At 53.6% G+C, this 20,587-nt stretch overlaps 1 long non-coding RNA gene across 1 annotated transcript; it reads left to right on the forward strand.

The window, feature by feature from the left end:
- Positions 1–17,072: 17,072 nt before the first annotated feature.
- LOC142282688 (uncharacterized) lies at positions 17,073–20,253 on the forward strand. Its single transcript, XR_012744545.1, has 2 exons — positions 17,073–17,160; positions 19,608–20,253. It is a non-coding gene; the product is annotated as an uncharacterized LOC142282688 (long non-coding RNA).
- The last annotated feature ends 334 nt before the right edge of the window (positions 20,254–20,587 follow it).

Here is a 20,587-nt window from a genome sequence, read left to right on the forward strand (position 1 = left end):
GGACTGGAGTACGATTTCTGGCATAGGGAACGCCGCAATTGTTACGAATTAGAGAACCGGTGGCATCACACCCTTGTTCTGGCCAAGCTCTGCCCATTTTGACATTTGACACACACACACACACACACACACACACACACACAGACACACACACACACACCAGCCTGTCTCCTCTTCTGCTTGAAACTCCTGCAATTGAGACATTTGGTCACATGACGTGTTGTCAATAAGGTCCTTAAACAGTCCTATAATTGGCATATAAACACTAAGGCCACTAGGAAAATGGGAGCCCTCTGAAATTGCCCAGTTTACTCTCCCTTTCCCCTAATGCCAGTCCTGCATGCCAGCCTATGTCCTGTTCAGTTCATTTAGACTCCTGCAAATAAAAGACCTTTGGTTACATCATGCCACATGACTTTGAAGTCATTGTGACGCCCTGACAAAATCAGGTTGTCACAGAGGACTGCATCCATCTTCCAGGTGCAGGACTCCCTCCTCCTTGGCCTTCCAACACAAAACCCCACACACAGGTATCCAACACCAGCCATCAAACCCTAGTCACCCCCCAAGACAATAGGGACACACCAGTGGGTGGGGCCAGGCAGATGGTGACGCCCACCTAGGGGTTCTGAGGTGTCAGGGGAGGGAAACACACAGAACAGTGCTAGACAGTTGAAGTGAGAGGATTGTGAAGTGGTGCTCAGGGGTTGGAGCCCCGGACTACTTAACCTGACTAGGTTAGGTGGCAAACGGCAGAGCTGGGCCACAGGCGATGGAGATCCGGTCGAGGGAGACCTTAAGTGGACCGGGGCAGGGTTGTAGCCCGCCGGTGCCGACAGCGGGAATCTGGTCCGGAGGCTGTGCACAGTCGGGGTCCCTGGACCCTGGAGCGAGGACAGCTTCAAGCACCTTTCTAATTAACCAGCAGGGGACAAGATTCCAAGTCTTGTCCCACCGACTGCCCAGATAGAGCGAGACGGAAGCCCAACGAGGGGGATAGGGCGTCTGCAAGTTCCTGTTAAGATCCCACGGTTCAGTTCTCGCGGGCCACAGCTCCCACAGAAAAGACACCGGGAGTGGACTTCCCCGTTTCATGCGGACTAGTCAACACACAAGACACAAACCAAAAGTGCAGGAGGAAGGTCCCCTGTTCTGTCAACCAGTGTGCGGGACCCAAGCACACCCCTCCGGAGGCTACCGGTTATCGTCAGTTGGTTTACTATCTGGACTTTATTCAAACAGTGAGTACACTGGTATCATCCGGTCCAACCCCGCAGACTGTGCCCCATCACTCCATCCCACCAACACCTGGGCCCCGGGACAACACCTCCCATACCCATGGAGGGGATAACATCCTGCTGCCCCGCTCCATCAGACCCGAGCACCCCCATACCAAGGCAGCGGCGGTGTCACAAACAATCACCGCAACCCACGGGTGGCATCACTGACAAACCTCCCCTATATAATAACTACCCCCTTTTCACTTGCGGGTGACGGACGGCTGCGCCCGGGTCTGGCTGCCACTAGAGCCACATCAACCGCCCGGATCCGAGCGTCTCGAGTGCCCCACCTCCTGCTGAAGGTCAATTCCCCGCCCGCAACAGCATCAAAGGTCCTTAAGCAATCAACCTTAGATTACAACTGATGGGGTCCCTAAGAGACTGGGGTTTCTAAGAAATAGTGCAGTTTGACTCCTCTTGATGCTGGCCCTGACTGTAACTAGGTCATATTTTCAGGGAAACAGGGCATTCATGAACCCTCTGCAGGTCTTTGAGTTGCCTTCATAACAACATAGAGAAGGCACTAGAAAATAGCAGAAGGAGCAGAAGCAAAGAAAATACAGCTGAAAAAACCCACAGCAGAAAGTCTAAAAATGTAAACACAAAATTAGTACAGAAAGTACATGAGTAGATATCTCTTACTGGATAGAGCTGGAGGAATCACATCCTGAGGAACATCGGGATCTTCTTGTTTACAGTCCTGTGGGAGAAGAGGACGGGGACATCTCTCTGGTGTTGTCCTCTTACTGGATAGAACTGGAGGAGACACATACAGGGACTGAATTAATTCCTTACATACAGATAATTATAGGCCGTGTGTATTTAGTCCTGTCTATTACCTGGTGATGTGAGGGGCTGGGGAACCTCCATCATGACGTCCGTGTACAGATCTTTGTGTCCTTCTAAATACTCCCACTCCTCCATGGAGAAATAGACGCTGACGTCCTGACACCTTATAGGAACCTGACACATACAATGATACCGTCACCCCCGATCCCTTCATAGCGTTACTGTATAATGTCCCAGCATTCACAGCAGTGTCACCTCTCCAGTCAGCAGCTCAATCATCTTGTAGGTGAGTTCTAGGATCTTCTGGTCATTGATGTCCTCATGTATCGGGGGGTGAGGTGGAGACCCCGTGATTGGGCTCAGGGGTCTTCCCCATCCCTCAGACACAGGGGCCTGACAGCGCTCACTAGAGGTCTTCTTCACTACTGTGTAATCCTGGTTATGGAGAGACACAGTAATAAATCTCACTCCAGACATTTCCAGAGTCCTCACCTCTCCAGTTCTGTCCATCTGTTATTCCCATAGATAAGAATGATGTAATGTGACGTCATCAGAATCTCTCACCTCTCCAGTAAGCCGGAAGAGGATCTCTAGGGTGAGGTGTAATATCCTCTCCGCCATCTTGTCCCTATCCATATCCATCCTTGATAGGTCAATCAGGAGAATTCTCTTATATAGAAGATCTCCACTGAGAGGATCCGATATTGTAGGGACCTGAATGGGGAGAAGATGACGATGTGACATCAGAAAGAATCCTGTATAGTAACATAATTACTGGAGACTTTATATCCGATCACTGGCCGCTGAAATAACGCTAACATGTATGACATGAAGGAGAAGACAAGTCCTGGTCTGGTCCTGAGCACTAATTATAGAGAAGCAGCCAAGAGGCCTATAGTCAGAGGAAAAGCAGGAGAGATCCAGAGCTCAGGGGGAGAATCTGTCCACAGGACAACTATAAGTCATAAACTTTACAAATTTGGTCTTTATAGAATAATGGATATTTTTAAAAGCAAAAGAATAAGAATTGAAAATTTCTTCACAGACGCCTCCATCCAATTTACCTGAGATAGAGCTGTTTTATAAAGTAGCAGGGGCAAAAATGTGACCTGTAGATGTGTTTACCAGCTTTGCACATCCCCCAAGAGACTGGCAGCAGTACTTGCAGTGAAAGGTTTGTCCTGCAAAGTATTCCCTCAGGGGGCTGAATACTAATGCACATCACAATTTTCAGAGTTATATTTCTTAAAATGTTTAAAAATCGGTGTATAATTTCCTTTATACTTAACAAATATTTGCTACTTTGTGTTGTTATCACATAAAACCCCAATAAAATCCACTTGTTTGTGGCTGTAATGTAAAAAAAACATGGAAAAGTTCACCGGGTGTGAATAGTTTTTCAACGAAAGGTATGTTTACCTTCAACCTAAAAAATTATGACATTTTGCCAGAAATATTTTGGTGCAAACTTGCCGCCATTTAGGAAGACAAGACTTTTTAGACTAAAAAGTCACAAGCAAAGGTCATAGGAAAAAAATACAAAGCGTTTCTATTGTGCGCAAAATTCATGATCCACTTGCAACATTCTGAAGAATTTGGAAAAAAAACATAAAATGATACGAGAAGACAAAAAAAGCAGCATAGAAAAAAAACAAACAAAAAAAAAAACGAAACAATTGATGAGTTGGATGTAAGTTTTGTGGTGCGGAGCCCGTTCTACCGGCAGACGGGATGTGACCGGAGGCAGAAATATTCAGGGAAGGGAAAGATTTTACACTTTGTAGATAAATCCTCTCTTCCCGGGATGTAACGGCCTCTAATGCCGGGATCACACGGCCGGATAAAGAATCATCACAGCTTCATCCAGAAAACTAGGAGAAGTCTTTTCTAAAGGGAGCTTTACACGCTGCGACATCGCTAATGCGGAGTCGTTGGGGTCACGGAATTCGTGACGCACATCCGGCCGCATTAGCGATGCCGTTGCGTGTGACACCGATAAGCGATTTTGCATCGTTGCAAAAACGTGCAAAATCGCTAATCGGCGACATGGGGGTCCATTCTTAAAAATCGTTACTGCAGCAGTAACAAAGTTGTTCCGCGTTCCTGCGGCAGCACACATAGCTGCGTGTGACACCGCAGGAACGAGGAAGCTCCCCTTACCTGCCTCCCGGCTGCTATGCGGAAGGAAGGAGGTGGGTGGGATGTTACGTCCCGCTCATCTCCGCCCCTCCGCTGCTATTGGGCGGCGGTTCAGTGACGCTTCAGTGACGTCGCTGTGACGCCGCACGGACCGCCCCCTTAGAAAGGAGGCGGTTCGCCGGTCACAGCGACGTCGCCGGACAGGTAAGTACGTGTGACGGCTCTGGGCGATGTTGTGCGGCACGGTCAGCGATTTGCCCGTGTCGCGCAACAGATGGGGGCTGGTACCCACACTAGCGATATCGGGACCGATATCGCAGTGTGTAAAGTAGCCTTTATTTGTCATCCATATACAATCCGGTATTTACAGCCGCTACTAATAATTTACAAGACCATTTACAGCTTCCTCCATTACAGAACTGCAATGTACCCGTAACACAATGTCTGCTGTATGGTGGAGCTGGTGGGAACCTGATGGATTGTGCAGACACAGACCTGAATGGACGAGTCTCATCCGATTTACGGAAGGCACTAGAGGATGCTGGGATTATTCTCACACGCAGATTCTGTCAGTGAGAAAGAAAAATCCCCATCTGCACTGCCACATCCAATAACAATGGTCTGAGGACGAGACGTTGTGTTATTTTATGGACAGCACTGAAAATACAGTGGTGTGAACGAGAACTAAAAGGAACCAAAGCTCTTATCTCTCCTAATCCTGCCATCTCCACCGCTCTCATCAGGATCGGATTGCGGTGTCTGGGGCCCAACAGGGGAATTGACTCTAGGGGCTCACCCTACAGCTAAAAATAAACACCCATTAGTGTTATCCCTGTTATAGTGGAGCGCTGACTGTTTACATGTGATGCCCTGGCAAAACCAGGAGTCACAGATTAGGCCCCCGCATAACACCATCCCTCACAGGGTTACAACGAAGTCAATTAAACTCCTAGTCACCCCCCCTTAGAACCAGACAGACACACCAGTGGGCGGGACCAGGTGGTTAGGGCACGCCCACCTAGGGGTCTAGACAGCTCGGGGCGGGAAAGTCTATATTACGTACCGGTAATGGGATTTTCCTGAGTCGACGACAGCACCCACGAGAGAGGGATCCGCCCCCTTCAGGACAGGAAACCTACAGATAAAAAGGGGCGGTCCCCCTCCCTCATCAGTTGGTTGCAGAGACCGGGAGAGGAACTGCCAAAGAATTAGTAAATAACACAGACCAATCCCAGGACACCGAAGCGCGAGAAAAAACAAACAAAGAAAGGGCAGTGGTGTAAAGGGTGCTGTCGTCAACTCAGGAAAATCCCATTACCGGTACGTAATATAGACTTTTCCTTTCGTCACGACAGCACCCACGAGAGACTTAGAGAGAAGACACACTGAGGGCGGGACAACCACGGGAAGAGCCAAGCTGCCAAACAGAAGGTCAGTGGAAGAACCAAAGGTCAGCCGGCAGAGCCCAGAAAGTGGAAGGAGAAGACCAGGACACAGTCCCACCAAACCGTCGAGGAGACATCCGCCACAGCCACCAAGTAGGAGGCCACCTCGCAGGAGAACGATCCGTCACCGGGGAGGACAGGAGAACAGGCTGCACCACCGACGCGAGGGAAACCGAAGCCCACAGCCATCGGGGCAAAGGACGGCACGACACCAGAGGAGCACAGCCGGAACCCTGAAAGACAAAAAACAAAAAGACCCATCCAGGCGCCAAGGGGCCACCGAGCGACCCGGGGTGGGGGGGGGGGTGGACAGCGCCCCCCCCCCCAAGCAAGGACGCGAAAGGAAGGGAGAAAGAGCACACGACAGAGAGGGGCAAAAAGGGCGCAAAGGGGAGGGCGTCCCACCCCAGAGCAAGACCCCCGGGAGGAGGGCCGGTAGACGGACTGGCTGGCAGTGGCCCCCAGTCGGAAGGAAGCGCACAACCCCACAGAACCCGCAAGACGGGACGTAAACAGGGCGCCCAGGGCAGAAACTGTCACCCGGAGGGGACCGACCGAGAGACCCAAAACCCCACCCGACAGGAGAATGGCAGAACAGAGGACAACTGAATACAGCAGACGAGGAGGTAGGAAGAGAGGCCAGGAAGAGCAACCACAGCCGACCACAAGGTTGAGTGCGGACAGGCGGCCCACAACGCAGCATCAGCAACGCCCCGACAAAAACACACCAGCAAGGGAAGGCCCGTGACGCGGGGGGGGAGGAAGGGACTCCGCGACAGGAGGGCTGGCCGGGACGGAAAAACCCAGGGGCCCGGAACAAGCACGCCACCAGGAGGGAGAACCAGGGACGGCAGGGCAGGAAGGGAGCAGAAAGGAACACCGGAAGCGAAGTACGAAGCCCGAGGCGTCAGGGCCGGCGCAAGGCCAGGGAGGCGCAAGGCGGCAGAGGCAGAAGCCAGAACACAGGCCCCGGCGGTCCAAAGGCCACCGAGGCCCGGAGGCCCAGAGGCCAAGAGACCCAGAGGCCAAGAGGGACAGAGGCCAAGAGGCACAGATGCCAAGAGGCACAGAGGCCAAGAGGCACAGAGGGCAGGAGGCCAGGAGACACAGAGGGCAGGAGACACAGAGGCCCGAGGCCAGGAGGCCCAGAAGCAGGAGGCCAGGAGGCACAGAGGCACGGGGCCCCGAGGCCCAAGGCTGGGAGGGCCAGAGGCCAGGAAGCCACAGAGGCCCAGAAGCCACAAAGGCCAGGAGGCCCAGAGACCGGGAAGGCCGGAGGCCAGGAGGCAAGGAAGCACAGAGGCCAGGAGGCAACAGAGGCATGCGGCCAGGAAGCACAAGGCACAGAGGCCCGAGGCCAGGAGGCACCGAGGCCAGGAGGCAGAGAAACCCGAGGCCAGGAGGCAGAGAAGCCTGAAGCCAGGAGGTACAGAGGCCCGAGGCCAGGAGGCACAGAGGCCCAAGGCCAGGAGGCACAGAGGCCCAAGGCCAAGAGGCACCGAGGGACAGAGGCACGAGGACAGGAAGCACGAGGCCAGGAAGCACGAAGCCAAGGAGCACGAGACCAGGAGGCACCGAGGACCGAGGCCCCGAAGCACCGAAGCCCGGTGGCACAGAGGCCAAGAGGCACAGAGGCCAAGAGGCACAGAGGCCAAGAGGCCCAGAGGCCCAGAGGCAACACGGGCGCAGAGGCCACACGGGCGCAGAGGCCACACGGGCGCAGCGGCCACACAGGCGCAGCGGCCACACAGGCGCAGCGGCCACACAGGCGCAGCGGCCACACAGGCGCAGAGGTCACACAGGCGCAGAGGCCAAACAGGCGCAGAGGCCAAACAGGCGCAGAGGCCAACAGGCACAGAGGCCAAACAGGCACAGAAGCCACACAGGCACAGAGGCCAAACAGGCACAGAAGTCACACAGGCCAAACAGGCACAGAGGCCAAACAGGCACAGAGCCAAACAGGCACAGAGGCCAAACAGGCACAGAGGCCAAACAGGCACAGAGGCCAAACAGGCACAGAGGCCAAACCGGCACAGAGGCCAAACAGGCACAGAGGCCAACCCGGCACCGAGGCAAACCGGCACCGAGGCAAACAGGCACCGAGGCAAACAGGCACCGAGGCAAACAGGCACCGAGGCAAACAGGCATAAGGGCCACAGAAACCAGGAGGCCCCGAGGCCACAAAAGCCAGGAGGCCACAGAAGCCAGGAGGCCACAGAAGCCAGGAGGCCAGGAGGCCACAGAAGCCAGGAGGCCCGAGGCCACAGAAGCCCAGAGTCCACAGAAGCCAAGAGGCCCGGAGCCACAGAATCCAAGAGTCCCGGAGGCCACAGAAGGCAAGAGGCCCGGAGGCCACACAGGCCCGGAGGCCACAGAGGCCAGGATGCCACCGGGGTCAGGCAACCACAGAGGCCAGGAGGACACAGAGGCCAGGAGGACACAGAGGCCAGGAGGACACAGAGGCCAGGCGGCCACAGGGGCCAGGAGGCCACAGGGGCCAGGTTCTACCGAGGCCAGGAGGCCACAGGGGCCCAGGAGCTCAGAGGCAGGAGGCACAGAGGCCACCGAGTACAGACCAAGAGGGCACCCCGGCTCACACTCCAGGGCAGACACCACCAGGACGCCGGCCACAGCACAGCAGGAGGGACGCCGACGGCAGAGGGACTGACCTAGAAGGGGAGCAACCCCGGACAGAAGGGCAGGGGGAAGGGCTGGCAGAGATCGACAGCCGAGCCCCCCCTGAACCGCAGAAGCAGGAGCACAGCTTTCGGGTCACCGACGCGGAGACAGACCGCGGACGCGGCAGGCCCAGGACACCGTCCCACGTGCACACGCCGTGCAGCGGCGAAGACGCAGGCACGCGTCAGGGAGAGGCTCCGGCCCGACCGCCATAGACTCACCAGCACCGCGCAGAGGCCACACAGGCAGCGTCCGGCCAGGATGGAGGGGACCACGGGCTTCACTAGGAACCTTCCCGGCCGCTCCCCCGGAAGCGCTCCTGCACACTTCCGGGTCACTGCAGCAGGGAAGCGTGCACTGTCGACGCGGCAGGGCCCCCCCCGCCGCGCACACGATCCGGTAGAAGCACACCCTGCTGCAGGCGTCATATCCCTGGAGGCAAAGCCGGACCAGGAGAAAGAGGACGAGGTGCATCGGAGGACGGAGTCCACGAGGGGAGCTCCACCGACCGTGCTTCCAGATCCAGAGCTCCGCCGTTCCCTAGGAGACCGCACGGACTCAACAGGACCCAGGCACTGTAGGTTCCGATCCCAGCAGGACAGGAAACCAACTGATGAGGGAGGGGGACCGCCCCTTTTTATCTGTAGGTTTCCTGTCCTGAAGGGGGCGGATCCCTCTCTCGTGGGTGCTGTCGTGACGAAAGGAAAAAACAGTTAGTTTTAAGCCGGGACACAGAAGGTGTCAGTCAGTGAGGAGTCAAGTGAGCAGTTTAAGTCGACAGGTGCCAGGGTTGGAGCCCTGGTACGTTGGCTAGGTGGCAGACGGTCTCCGTCCGCAGGAGACGTGAAGACGGCAGCCGGAGATCCGAGGTGGACCAGAGAAGGGTTGTAGCCCGCCGGTGTAGACACCAGAGAGACCCGACCCCGAAACCGTGCACAGAGGGGGTACTCGTACCCTGAAGCCAGGAACGGAACTGATGGCATAAATAATTAACCGATTGAGGGCAGGATTACAGGTACTGTCCCAGCCAAAGTCCCAAAATCAGACAACCACCCACAAAAAGGGAAAGGGCCACCGCCAGGGCCATAGAATCCCACGGGTCAGCGTCAGCGGGCACGGCTCCTCAGGTACACAGCCAACCGGGAGCGAACTCCCGTGTTCCAGACCAGGAAGTCCAAATCTACGGAAACACAGTGCAGAGGCGAAAGACGGCGACCACCAGCCCGGGTGGGGGACCAGAGTACAACCGGCCACGGCAGCCGGCCACCGGCACCCTTGGTTTACTAAAATACTCATGTGGTTCAGTGACTGTGAGTAACAAACTGTCCCCTGATACGTTCGGGCGCGCAGCCCCCTGTCATCGCCATACCCTGCACAGAGACACTGGGCCCCGGGGCAACCATCCCTACCCACGGAGGGGTTAACATCCAGCTGCCACTACATCTCCCCCAGGTGCCCCACAACAGCAGCAGTGGTGTCCCACTTCACCACACACCATGGGTGGTGTCATGAACCGAGTACGGCCAAGCCTGTACAACTACGTCCCTCTTTTATTTGGCGTGTCCGCGTGACCCCTGGGTCCGGAGGATCCCTCGAGCCACGTAGCGGGTCCGGATCTGAGCAGCCAGGCTGCTACAGGCGTGGGGGCGACACATACACAGGCGGATCCTGCACATCTATATTGTGCACCATAACTGGGATGTACAATTACAGTAGTTTGCAGTAATGGGGTCTTTGGTGAAAATAAGTTATCACTGATCTACAGGTTCGGTTGGTGATAACTTATTGATCGGTGGAACCAGACCAGTGGAAACCGCACCGATCGGAAGATTGGGGAACTTTTTGCAGCGGCAGGTGGGGTGTGTGACCGCAGCTCCATTCATCCTCTGTGGGGTGGGATGTGTGACCGCAGCTCCATTCATCATCTGTGGGGTGGGGTGTGTGACCGCAGCTCCATTCATCATCTGTGGGGTGGGGTGTGTGACCGCAGCTCCATACATCCTCTGTGGGGTGGGATGTGTGACCGCAGCTCCATTCATCCTCTGTGGAGCAGCCAGATAATAACAAGCCCAGCGCTCGCAGCCACTGAGGGAATGAACGGATCAGGGGTCGAGTCGGACACGAGCTCCAGTGTAATGGGGGATAAAAGTTGCACGATCGGAGCAGGTCCCAGCAATCAGACCCCACTGATGAATAAGTTATCACTTATCCTTAGGCCATGTTCAGTGTTTGGTCAGTATCTTACATCAGTATTTGTAGCCAAAACCAGCAGTGGGTAATAAATACAGAAGAGGTGCCCGTATTTCTATTACACTTTTTCTCTGATTTTACCGCTCCTGGTTTTGGCTTAAAATATTGGGGTAAAAAACTCACTGAATACTCAGTGTGTGCACGTAGCCTTAGTAAAGGTGATTACTTGTTTTCACTGGAGTGCCTCTGCATATGTGCTGCAGTGTAATAGTCACAGGACAGGGAGGAGGTAAATGTTTAAGTATTTAATTTCTATTGGAAATAATCTCCCCCTTATAGAGAGAAAAAGTGACCTCCATACACAACACAACCAATAATTCCACATACAAGGGAGAAATACCGCCACACCGTGACCAGACCGTATATTACCACCAAACAGTGACCAAATACAGCCACATACAAGGGAGAAATACCACCACACTGTGACCAGACCGCAAAGTGACTGAATAATACCACATACAAGGGAGAAATACCGCGACACTATGACCAGATAACATACTACCAACACATAGTGATCAAAAGCAACCACATACCAGAGAGTAATACTACTACACCATAATTAGACTACATAGTAACCGAATATTACCACAAGGGAGAAATACTGCAACACTTTAACCACACCACATACTGACCAAATAATACCGCACATGAGACAAATATCAGTACAACATGACCACAGAACATATTACTACCACACAAGGACATATAATACTACAATAACGATCAGGAATAAAAACTACAATGCTAATAACACTAATATTATCATCAGTGCCATAATGCACAGGAATTCTGTATATAGTGTATAGGTAATACAGTGCTCACCAGTGACATTATACACAGGAGCTCTGTAAATAGTGTTAAGTATAGTGTGTGTGTGTGTGTGTGTGTGTGTGTGTGTGTGTGTGTGTGTGTGTTCTCGTTCATGTAACACACTGACTTACCACTGACGTCACTAGCTGACTTTATTCATCTTCACATTTTCTCTTCATCCGGAGCTGACCGCCATCACTTCTTCCTGCCATGACGCGACTCTGCAGAAAATAACAGTCACCTATAGCCGATCACTCCCAGAGCACATTCCTCACTATTTCCCTAATTTCTACACTACATCAGACTCTTGTTCCCCCCCATGGAAGACAATATCCTCAAAATTAACCTATATTTCACCAGTAATAATGTCCCCTTATTTGCCCCTACAGTAATTATGCCCCACGTGCCACCATAAACTAATAATGTATGTTTCTCATTCTGGCCCCTTTTATTTAATGTCTGGGGAAACAAGTGGAATCAGAAGGGGATGTTAATTGCTTCCTGCACAAGATATCCCCCACACACTGCTCCTCTCCAAAATAGCCCCACAAAGAGCCCCTTTCCAAAATGTCCCCCAAAAATTTTCTCTTTCTAAAATATCTCCCCCATACTAAATTGCTGCATAAATCCCTCCCTCCTCATTATACTACGCTGCCTTCCACAATCCTTGATGCCTCATAATGTCCCACACTGCCCTATAATGTCCCAATTTGCTTCATAATGTCCTCCATTACCCTATAATGTCCCCCACTGCCCTATAATGTTCCAAACTGCCTTATAATGTCCCCACTGTCCTATAATGTCCCCCACTGCCCTATAATGTCCCCCACTGCCCTATAATATCCCCCACTGCCCTATAATATCCCCCACTGCCCTATAATGTCCCCCACTGCCCTATAATGTCCCCCACTGACCCATAATATGATCCATAAAGTCCCCAACCGCTTCTTTATGCCCCTTGTAAAATAACACCGTCCCTCCCCCACCCGCAGCCCCTCATGTAAAATTATTGTACATCTTCGGCTCCTCTGGAGCGCTTACCTGTGCCTGCACGTCCTCCTCTTCATCCCTGCAGCTGCGGCCCGGTGATGATGATGTCGGTGCAGGACTGAGGCGCGCTCCTCTGCCTCAGTCCTGTCACATCCTCCTCCTCTGGTGATGATGTCCCGTTGCGGTGCGGGCTGTGCAGCGCTGCTCTGCCTCCTGTCACTGGCCGCACTGTACAAATGTATGCGCGCCTGAAAGACGCGCATACATTTGAATACCGGCGCAGTCTCCAGGCCTGCACACCTCATCGGTTCAGGCCTGGGGACTCCCGCAGTGCACCGCTAGGACCTTTGGTGAGTCACATGACATATGTGATGTCACTAAAAGTCATGCAACTGCAGAAACGTTAGTGATCGTACAGAATGTGTACGATCACTGAAGTTAATGATTGAAAGGCTTTGGGCCCCTTAGAGCATGGGGGCCCTGGATGAGCTGCTGAGTCTGCCCACCAATAAACGCCGGCTCTGAGACACAGGCGGCCCCGCGGCCCTGTAGAGCGATTCCCCGCTACCCTGGTGGGCCAGACCAACCCTGGCTCTCATTACACAAGTATAAACCATATAATACTGGAGGATAAAACAAGACTGAGCACAAGACCTTCACAGCCGTCTACACATCATAGGGAGATTTCATGGCACCTTCTCTCCATCTACCTGATGATCCTGAGGAACATCGGGATCTTCTTGTTTACAGTCCTGTGGGAGAAGAGGACGGGGACATCTCTCTGGTGTTGTCCTCTTACTGGATAGAGCTGGAGGAGACACATACAGGGACTGAATTCATTCCTTACATACAGATAATTATAGGCCGTGTGTATTTAGTCCTGTCTATTACCTGGTGATGTGAGGGGCTGGGGATCCTCCATCATCACGTCCTTGTACAGATCTTTGTGTCCTTCTAAATACTCCCACTCCTCCATGGAGAAATAGACGGTGACGTCCTGACACCTTATAGGAACCTGACACATACAATGATACCGTCACCCCCGATCCCTTCATAGCGTTACTGTATAATGTCCCAGCATTCCCAGCAGTGTCACCTCTCCAGTCAGCAGCTCAATCATCTTGTAGGTGAGTTCTAGGATCTTCTGGTCATTGATGTCCTCATGTATCGGGGGGTGAGGTGGAGGCCCCGTGATTGGGCTCAGGGGTCTTCCCCATCCCTCAGACACAGGGGCCTGACAGCGCTCACTAGAGGTCTTCTTCACTACTGTGTAATCCTGGTTATGGAGAGACACAGTAATAAATCTCACTCCAGACATTTCCAGAGTCCTCACCTCTCCAGTTCTGTCCATCTGTTATTCCCATAGATAAGAATGATGTAATGTGACGTCATCAGAATCTCTCACCTCTCCAGTAAGCCGGAAGAGGATCTCTAGGGTGAGGTGTAATATCCTCTCCGCCATCTTGTCCCTGTCCATATCCATCCTTCACGGGGCAATCAGGAGAATTCTCTTCTATAGAAGATCTCCACTGAGAGGATCCGATATTATAAGGCCCTGAATGGGGAGAAGATGACGATGTAACATCATAGAGAATCCGCTGTAATAATACAATTACTGGAGAGAATAAGGGGAAACATATGATGAGAACATTCTGGGGGAACATTATACTGTAGGGGGCAGAAAGGGGCCGAGGACCGGGGACAGAAAGGGGCCGAGGACTGAGGGCGGGAAGGGGCCGAGGGCAGAAAGGGACTGAGGGCGGAAAGGGGCCGAGGACTGAGGGCGGAAAGGGGCCGAGGACCGGGGACAGAAAGGGGCTGAGGACAGAAAGGGGCTGGGGACTGAGGGCAGAAAGGGGCCGAGGACTGAGGGCAGAAAGGGGCCGAGGACTGAGGGCAGACGGGTTTCCTCACTTCCGGCCTCTCATAGTTGGGGTGTTTGTATCTATCAGAGGAAAAAGAATAAAAACCTCACGATTCATAGAAATCAGAGAGAGAAAAACTCCAAGAAAGTTTAAGAGCTGAAGGGGTTAATGCCGCCTGCCCCAGTAATGGGGAATCTCCACACACCTACACCTGCAGAGCCGCACACTAGATATATAATACCCTGCACCTACCTCCACCTGCAGAGCCGCACACTAGATATATAATACCCTGCACCTACCTCCACCTGCAGAGCCGCACACTAGATATATAATACCCTGCACCTACCTCCACCTGCAGAGCCGCACACTAGATATATAATACCCTGCACCTACCTCCACCTGCAGAGCCGCACACTAGATATATAATACCCTGCACCTACCTCCACCTGCAGAGCCGCACACTAGATATATAATAGCCTGCACCTACCTCCACCTGCAGAGCCGCACACTAGATATATAATACCCTGCACCTACCTCCACCTGCAGAGCCGCACACAGATATATAATACCCTGCACCTACCTCCACCTGCAGAGCCGCACACTAGATATATAATACCCTGCACCTACCTCCACCTGCAGAGCCGCACACTAGATATATAATACCCCGCACCTACCTCCACCTGCAGAGCCGCACACTAGATATATAATACCCTGCACCTACCTCCACCTGCAGAGCCGCACACTAGATATATAATACCCTGCACCTACCTCCACCTGCAGAGCCGCACACTAGATATATAATACCCTGCACCTACCTCCACCTGCAGAGCCGCACACTAGATATATAATACCCTGCACCTACCTCCACCTGCAGAGCCGCACACTAGATATATAATACCCTGCACCTACCTCCACCTGCAGAGCCGCACACTAGATATATAATACCCTGCACCTACCTCCACCTGCAGAGCCGCACACTAGATATATAATACCCTGCACCTACCTCCACCTGCAGAGCCGCACACTAGATATATAATACCCTGCACCTACCTCCTCCTGCAGAGCCGCACACTAGATATATAATACCCTGCACCTACCTCCACCTGCAGAGCCGCACACTAGATATATAATACCCTGCACCTACCTCCACCTGCAGAGCCGCACACTAGATATATAATACCCTGCACCTACCTCCTCCTGCAGAGCCGCACACTAGATATATAATAACCTGCACCTACCTCCACCTGCAGAGCCGCACACTAGATATATAATACCCTGCACCTACCTCCACCTGCAGAGCCGCACACTAGATATATAATACCCTGCACCTACCTCCACCTGCAGAGCCGCACACTAGATATATAATACCCTGCACCTACCTCCTCCTGCAGAGCCGCACACTAGATATATAATAACCTGCACCTACCTCCACCTGCAGAGCCGCACACTAGATATATAATACCCTGCACCTACCTCCACCTGCAGAGCCGCACACTAGATATATAATACCCTGCACCTACCTCCACCTGCAGAGCCGCACACTAGATATATAATAACCTGCACCTACCTCCTCCTGCAGAGCCGCACACTAGATATATAATACCCTGCACCTACCTCCACCTGCAGAGCCGCACACTAGATATATAATACCCTGCACCTACCTCCTCCTGCAGAGCCGCACACTAGATATATAATACCCTGCACCTACCTCCACCTGCAGAGCCGCACACTAGATATATAATACCCTGCACCTACCTCCTCCTGCAGAGCCGCACACTAGATATATAATACCCTGCACCTACCTCCTCCTGCAGAGCCGCACACTAGATATATAATACCCTGCACCTACCTCCACCTGCAGAGCCGCACACTAGATATATAATACCCTGCACCTACCTCCACCTGCAGAGCCGCACACTAGATATATAATAACCTGCACCTACCTCCACCTGCAGAGCCGCACACTAGATATATAATACCCTGCACCTACCTCCTCCTGCAGAGCCGCACACTAGATATATAATACCCTGCACCTACCTCCACCTGCAGAGCCGCACACTAGATATATAATACCCTGCACCTACCTCCACCTGCAGAGCCGCACACTAGATATATAATACCCTGCACCTACCTCCACCTGCAGAGCCGCACACTAGATATATAATACCCTGCACCTACCTCCACCTGCAGAGCCGCACACTAGATATATAATACCCTGCACCTACCTCCACCTGCAGAGCCGCACACTAGATATATAATACCCTGCACCTACCTCCTCCTGCAGAGCCGCACACTAGATATATAATACCCTGCACCTACCTCCACCTGCAGAGCCGCACACTAGATATATAATACCCTGCACCTACCTCCACCTGCAGAGCCGCACACTAGATATATAATACCCTGCACCTACCTCCACCTGCAGAGCCGCACACTAGATATACAATACCCTGCACCTACCTCCACCTGCAGAGCCGCACACTAGATATATAATACCCTGCACCTACCTCCTCCTGCAGAGCCGCACACTAGATATATAATACCCTGCACCTACCTCCACCTGCAGAGCCGCACACTAGATATATAATACCCTGCACCTACCTCCACCTGCAGAGCCGCACACTAGATATATAATACCCTGCACCTACCTCCACCTGCAGAGCCGCACACTAGATATATAATAACCTGCACCTACCTCCACCTGCAGAGCCGCACACTAGATATATGGTAGAGTCTAGATCCCAGTGGCCAGAAGGACCTCTGCTGACGTCACGCCCATGTGACCGGCCTCTTGTGTGGGAGGAGCCTGTAGTTCCCGGCAGTCAGTGCGCAGTTGCTGCTGTACAAGCAGCAGGATGTTTCCCCTCTTCCCTGCTTCTGCTGTTTCCAGCCCTGGGTGTGATGTAACAGGAGGTAATATCTGATGGAGATTATCATGTATGAGCTTCAGGGGGAAATAAAAAGGGATTGTAGGTCACTGTCTCTGGGTGCAATAGTGTGCAGCAGTAGGTGTAATGCTCTATCTGTGGGGGGTGCGATGCAGAGGAAGAGAGGGTGCGATGCTCTGACCGGGGGGTGGGGGTTGAGAGGGTGCGATGCTCTGACCGGGGGGGGGGGAAGAGAGGGTGCGATGCTCTGACCGTGAGGGGGGGGGGGGAGAGGGTGCGATGCTCTGACCGGGGGGGGGGGGGGGGGAGAGGGTGCGATGCTCTGACCGTGAGGGGGGGGGGGGGAGAGGGTGCGATGCTCTGACCGTGAGGGGGGGGGGGGAGAGGGTGCGATGCTCTGACCGTGAGGGGGGGGGGGGGAGAGGGTGCGATGCTCTGACCGTGGGGGGGGGAAGAGAGGGTGCGATGCTCTGACCGTGGGGGGGGGGGGAAAGAGAGGGTGCGATGCTCTGACCGTGGGGGGGGGGGGAAAGAGAGGGTGCGATGCTCTTACTGTGAGGGGGGGGAAGAGAGGGTGCGATGCTCTGACTGTGAGGGGGGGGAAGAGAGGGTGCGATGCTCTGACCGTGAGGGGGGGGGGGGAGAGGGTGCGATGCTCTGACCGTGAGGGGGGGGGGAGAGGGTGCGATGCTCTGACCGTGAGGGGGGGAGGGAGAGAGGGTGCGATGCTCTGACCGTGAGGGGGGGGGGGAGAGAGGGTGCGATGCTCTGACCGTGAGGGGGGGGGGAAGAGAGGGTGCGATGCTCTGACCGTGAGGGGGGGGGGAAGAGAGGGTGCGATGCTCTGACCGTGAGGGGGGGGGGAGAGAGGGTGCGATGCTCTGACTGGGAGGGGGGAAGAGAGGGTGCGATGCTCTGACCGTGGGGGGGGGGGGGGGGGAGAGAGGGTGCGATGCTCTGACCGTGGGGGGGGGAAGAGAGGGTGCGATGCTCTGACCGTGGGGGGGGGGGGAAGAGAGGGTGCGATGCTCTTACTGTGAGGGGGGGGAAGAGAGGGTGCGATGCTCTGACTGTGAGGGGGGGGAAGAGAGGGTGCGATGCTCTGACTGTGAGGGGGGGGAAGAGAGGGTGCGATGCTCTGACCGTGAAGGGGGGAAGAGAGGGTGCGATGCTCTGACCGTGAGGGGGGGGGGGGAAGAGAGGGTGCGATGCTCTGACTGTGAAGGGAAGAGAGGGTGCGATGCTCTGACTGTGAAGGGAAGAGAGGGTGCGATGCTCTGACTGTGAAGGGAAGAGAGGGTGCGATGCTCTGACTGTGAGGGGGGGGGGAAGAGAGGGTGCGATGCTCTGACTGTGAGGGGGGGGAAGAGAGGGTGCGATGCTCTGACTGTGAGGGGGGGGAAGAGAGGGTGCGATGCTCTGACTGTGAGGGGGGGAAGAGAGGGTGCGATGCTCTGACTGTGGGAAGGGGGGGGGGGGAGAGAGAGGGTGCGATGCTCTGCCTGTGGGAATTGGGAGAGAGAGGGTGCGATGCTCTGCTTGTGGGAAGGGGGAGAGAGAGAGGGTGCGATGCTCTGCCTGGGGGAAGGGGGGGAGAGAGAGAGAGGGTGCGATGCTCTGCCTGGGGGAAGGGGGGGAGAGAGGGTGCGATGCTCTGCCTGTGGGAAGGGGGGGGGGGAGAGAGAGGGTGCGATGCTCTGCCTGTGGGAATTGGGAGAGAGAGGGTGCGATGCTCTGCTTGTGGGAAGGGGGAGAGAGAGAGGGTGCGATGCTCTGCCTGGGGGAAGGGGGGGAGAGAGAGAGGGTGCGATGCTCTGCCTGGGGGAAGGGGGGAGAGGGTGCGATGCTCTGCCTGGGGGAAGGGGGGAGAGAGGGTGCGATGCTCTGCCTGGGGGAAGGGGGGGGAGAGAGGGTGCGATGCTCTGCCTGGGGGAAGGGGGGGAGAGAGAGAGGGTGCGATGCTCTGCCTGGGGGAAGGGGGGGAGAGAGAGAGGGTGCGATGCTCTGCCTGGGGGAAGGGGAGGAGAGAGAGAGGGTGCGATGCTCTGCCTGGGGGAAGGGGAGGAGAGAGAGAGGGTGCGATGCTTGGCCTGGGGGAAGGGGGGGAGAGAGAGAGAGGGTGCGATGCTCTGCCTGGGGGAAGGGGGGGGGGATGCAATGCTCTGTCTGTGGGGGAGTCGCAGAGCAGCACCCGGCGTCCCTGTTGTCTTTTCCCGTTAGAGGCATGGAGCGGGGGGATAGATCCAGGAGGAGGGGATTGGAGCGGTCACTGTATATAAGGGAAGGCCATTGGATATTAAAGCTGGAGCCAGAGATCACAAAGGGCTGAATTCCACAATGATCTGTGACTGATACTGATGGGTTTATTAGCAGGTGATTATCAGCGCATTCATTATACACAGTTTATGGGAATTTGTGGCATTATTATTATTATTATTATTATTACTAATTATTGGTCATTTTTCTTTATAGAGTTCGGGGCAATGTCGGCTCCACAGAGAATTCTTCCTCATCCACTGAATATGAAGGTTTCATCTATTGGAGAGAATCCCACAAGTGACATAAAAGGATATCTCTCTGTATACATTCTCTGCACTGTGTATTATATGGGGTGTACTTATATATTCTCTGTGCTGTGTATTATATGGGGTGTACTTATATATTCCCTGTACTGTATATTATATGGGGTGTACTTATATATTCTCTGTACTGTGTATTATATGGGGTGTACTTATATATTCTCTGTGCTGTGTATTATATGGGGTGTACTTATATAATGTTTGTATTGATGCTTCTCTGTGTATATTCTCTGTACTGTGTATTATATGGGGTGTACTTATATATTCTCTGTACTGTGTATTATATGGGGTGTACTTATATAATGTTGTATTGATGCTTCTTGTAATCTTCTATCATTGTAAGTTGTCATTTGCTCGTGTCTTGGTGATTTGATGATTCAGTGACGGTGTTTGTTCCCCCCTCAGAGGTTGTGTGGGTTTTATAAGTGGCCGCATTCACTTTGATATTGTCATGTAAGAGCAGTCATCTGTGTGAGACGTGGTGATGGACAGGGTGTCCTTTTTTTCCCACTGTCTTTAATAAAGTTTCTTTTAATTAAGCTGTTTCTGGATTTCCTCTCTTCTATGGGGTCTCATAGATGCTACCATCACTAATTTAGGACTTAGTGGCAGGTGTGGACTGCTATTAACTCCTTATTACCCCGATTACCACTACACCAGGGCAATCAAGATGATCCAGGTAAAGTGCTGGGATTGTCACATCTAATGGATGCAGCAATCCGGGAGGCTGCAGGCTGATATTTTTAGGCTGGGGGGGGGCAGCCTAATAACCATAGGCCTCCCCAGTCTGAGAATACCAGCCACCAGTTGTGAGGCTTTACCTTAGCTGGGTATCAAAATTGAGGGGACTGCACACTGTTATTTTACTGTACA

The sequence above is a fragment of the Anomaloglossus baeobatrachus genome, unplaced genomic scaffold (genome assembly GCF_048569485.1).
Source record: "Anomaloglossus baeobatrachus isolate aAnoBae1 unplaced genomic scaffold, aAnoBae1.hap1 Scaffold_5180, whole genome shotgun sequence".
Classification (NCBI taxonomy): Eukaryota; Metazoa; Chordata; class Amphibia; order Anura; family Aromobatidae; genus Anomaloglossus; species Anomaloglossus baeobatrachus.